This window comes from Mandrillus leucophaeus, unplaced genomic scaffold (assembly GCF_000951045.1).
Source record: "Mandrillus leucophaeus isolate KB7577 unplaced genomic scaffold, Mleu.le_1.0 Scaffold214, whole genome shotgun sequence".
Lineage (NCBI taxonomy): Eukaryota > Metazoa > Chordata > Mammalia > Primates > Cercopithecidae > Mandrillus > Mandrillus leucophaeus.
Genome location: NW_012102188.1, coordinates 2123282 through 2127426, shown reverse-complemented (window position 1 = coordinate 2127426; position 4145 = coordinate 2123282).

Below are 4145 nucleotides of genomic sequence, written 5' to 3'. Positions count from 1 at the left end.
CTGCTCTCAATGCTTTACTTCTGATACCAGAAGTGTGGGCATTTTCCCCACACCAACCACTTCTCCAATTCTTGGAACACCAATTGGGTGCCCTATAATTTAACTCAATTCTAATACCATCTACCTGGAGGTAGTATCAGATCCCACACATTATGGGGTAAGTCCCACAAAACCACCCCCATTTCAGTTGCCAACTGCTAGTCTAGGTTGGCACCTGTGCTTCTGACCAGCTATAAACTGGAGGTTTCCACAACCCCCTCCTCATACTTGATAGTTTGCTAGAATGGCTCAGAGAACTCAGGGGAACCGTTTAGTTATAAATGATACAACTCAGGGATGCAAAGGCATAAGAATGATATAATGGACTCTGGGGAGTTGGAGGGCAGGATGGGAGGGGTGGAGGGATGAAAGACTACACAATGGGTACAGTGTACACTGCTCAGGTGGTGGGTGCACCAAAATCTCAGAAATCACCGCTATAGCACTTATCCCTGTGTCCAAACACCATCTGTTCCCCCCAAACTATTGACATAATAGTAATAAAAAGGATAAAACTCAGCAACAGCCAGTGGAAGAGAGGCACGGAACCAGGTATGGGGAAGGGGCATGGAGCTTACATGCCCTCTCCAGACACACCACCTTCCCATCACCTCCCCATCACTTCCACGTGTTCACCAACCCAGAAGCTCCCCCAACACCATCCTTTTGAAAGTGTTCATTATGTTGGCATTTTTCAATGGAGGCTTCATTTTGTAGGCATGATTGATTAAATCTTTGGCCACTGGTGATTAACTCCATCCCTAGCTCCTCTCCCAAACCAGAAGTCGGCAGTCAGTCGGGCTGAATATTTCAACCGTCTAATCACACGGTTGGTTTCCCTCACAACCAGTGCCTTCCTGAGGCCACCCAGAAGCCCCTATCCCCCTAGTCATCTCATTAGTTACAAAAAGTCATATATCACTTTGGAGATCCCAAGGGTTTTAGGAGCTCCGTTTCTTATTATAAGTCACAATGTCAGTCTTCACCTAAGAAGCAAAGGCAGAGGAAGGAGGTGCCCTGAGCAGAGCTGCTCCAGCCAGCTCCGGCTTCCTTCACGGAGACTGAAGACTCCTGCTCCGTCTCACTCAAAGGCCACAATTGCTACTCCTGGCCCCCAAATCCACCTGCTTCTCCAGTTCAGCTCTGGCATTTTTAAAGCCATTGTTTTAGCAGTTCCCTCAGAAGAGGTCCTCATACACAGGTCCTCGGGGCTCTGGAGGCACTCAGTGCATTTTTATCAGCACTATGAAGAAAGAAAAGAACTTTTACCTGAGGTCTGAGGGTCCTTTTAAATTATCAGGTCCAGAGAGACAATAAAATGAGACAGTAATCAACCTTGAGCTACGAATTCAGCTCTTGAAACTGCTTGCTAATCACAAGGAGCTATAAATTAACCTAATAAAGCCACACCAGGCACTAAACCATGCAGTGCAGCCTCACAATGTAGAGCCAATCACAAATCAACGTTATTTCTTTTTTCTTTTCTTTTCTTTTCTTTTCTTTTTTTTTTTTTTTTTTTTTTTTTTTTTTTTTTTTTTTTTTTTTTTTTTTTTTTTGGCGATGGAGTTTCACTCTTTCACCCAGGCTGGAGTGCAGTGGCATGATCTTGGCTCACTGCAACCTCTGCCTCCCTGGTTCAAATGATTCTCCTGCCTCAGCCTCCTGAGTAGCTAGGTAAAGGCACCCACCACCACACCTGGCTAATTTTTTTGTATTTTCAGTAAAGACAGGGTTTAGGCATGTTGGCTAGGCTGGTCTCAAACTCCTGACCTCAAGTGATCTGCCTGCCTCAGCCTCCCAAAGTGCTGGGATTACAGGTGTGAGCCGCCGCACCTGGTCTCAATGTTATTTCTATAAACCAATGAGAATTCCTGATGGATTTATATCAGCCCACTGTTGTCCCCCCTTTTTGCCTTTAAAAAACTGATTGTAACAAAGACCCAGTGAAGCTCATTTCTAAGCTTCCTTGGGTCTGAGTCTTCCAGGCAGCTGTCCTCACTTTGGCTCAAGTAAACTCTTTATATTTTATGCCTCAACCTCTTTCTTTTAAGTCAACACCTGCTAGTGCTGAGTGCAGAGCCAGGGGTGGCCTGGAATCAAGCTGGGCCCTTCCTCAGCTGGCCAGGCTTCCCTATAGCCAGGGCAGCCTTGGCTGTGCATGGTGCATGGCCCTGTAGGGCCACCAAAGCTGGACTGGGTCCTGGCAGTGGCAGGCCAGTCTCTTCCTCTTTGTACAGGTGGGAAGCTAGAGTGAAAGGAACTAATCCACTACAGCGCAGGCCAAGGAGAAAGGAAAGAAGCAGAGAATACCCCTTTTCCCCTGAGATGTAGAATGTGGGTTGGGGGTGAGGACTGGGAGGGCTTAAGAGCCAGCCATGTCATCCATCCCTGTAGCCTGGCTATGGCTTTTGCAAGTCCCCATTCTTTTCAACAGTGTGAGCAGAGCACTCAAAGCTGAGGTTGGTGGGGACAGGGAGGGTGCTGGGCATAGGGAAGGGCAAAGATGATAAAAACATCCAAGAACCAAACCCCTGCTCATGGAACCTCATAGTTTTGTGGGGGAGACCAGCACTGCATGAGCGGGTAACGCAGCGCAGCACAGCACGGCACGGCACGGCACGCACCCCAGGTGCAGAGGCACCCAAGGAGGCAATGATTAACTTCACAGAAGGGCCAGGGGTTTGAGAAAGACTTTGAGATAAAAAGATAACAAGAGTTTTTCATGTAGACAAGAAGAGGGCTTCCTGTTCCCAGGGAGAGGAAATAGGGAATGGAATGTCCACTGCATGCATGGATGCAGCAGCAGCGCTGAGCTGGCCACAGCTGCTGTGCTGACACTGGACCATCAGGCTGGACGACGGGGGGAGCAGGAGCTGCAGCTGGACATAAGGCAAGGTCATACCTGTAATTAAGGCCTGGGAGGTCACTTTCCAGAAGGTTTGAACTTTATTGTGAGGGCAGGGAAGGATTTGGGGCCAGAGATGGGCTGAATCTGACCATGGCTGAGAGACTGGCCCAAGTCCTTGGAGATGCTGCCTGACTCTGGAATGAAGGTTCTGCAGTACCCAGTGGTGAGGGCGTGGGCAGGGCCTGGGAGGTAGGAGGAAGAAGACCAATTCCAGGTCCATTCTGGACGTAGAGTCTCTGGATCAGGCCTGAGGGAGGACCAGGCTTTGGAGCGAAGTCCCTGGTGAACCTTCGGAGGAAGTGGAAGGTGTGAAAGCGCATTTCTACCGGGCTGCAGTGCGTTCGGCTGCATGTATCGTGAGCTCAGCCTAGTTGGGGAACGGATTTTGTCGTCTTGGACTTCTTACGAAGTTCAGGCAAAGAGGTGGCTGGTGTTGGTCGAACAGCTACCAGCATCTGGGCTTCTATTTTTGCCATCTCTTTGGCCGTGAAGTCCTTATCCAAGGCAGGAAGAGGAGGTGGCAGTGTAGTGGATGTGGTGGCACCCTGCCCAGGTCACCTGTTCAAGCCAAGGCATTCCCTACAGGTGCTGGGGAGAGCAGCTGCTACAGATGCCTTCACCCCTGCCTGGGAACTACTGGCTGACATGACAGATGAAGTCTGAGCCCACTTGACTCAAGGCAGGGCAGCTGCAGGGCCAACCAGCTCCAGAGCTCCCTGCAGTGTCAGCCACAGCCTCAGCTGCAACCTCGTTTCCAGCCAGCTTTTCCCCCTGCCCCATCCTGCCTCCCTCATCTGTCCCAGTTGCATCTCCCAAAAGCCCCCACAGTAAACCTGCATGCACAGGGCTCTCTGTCTCAGAGTCTGTCCCCGGAAAGTCAGTCGAAGACAGCCAGTTGTATCTGACCACCGTCTCAGAAAAGCAACTCCAGCCGTGGAGCAGACCTTGGCTTCTCTCTCAGTGGCCAGAATTGAGCCCTGGCTGCAAGGGAGGCCAGGCACAGTACAGTCTCAGGAGTGTGCTAACAAAGGAGAAGGCAGGAACGAGTGTGAGGGGCACTGACTGTCACAGAAGTTTCAGACACTTAAAACCACACATTTAATTTATCAAATCCCGGAGAATGAGAAAGTGAGAAGACAGAATGCCCCGGGACAGTTAATGTTCCTGGGATGATGTTTTGCATGTTCTGATAAGCTGG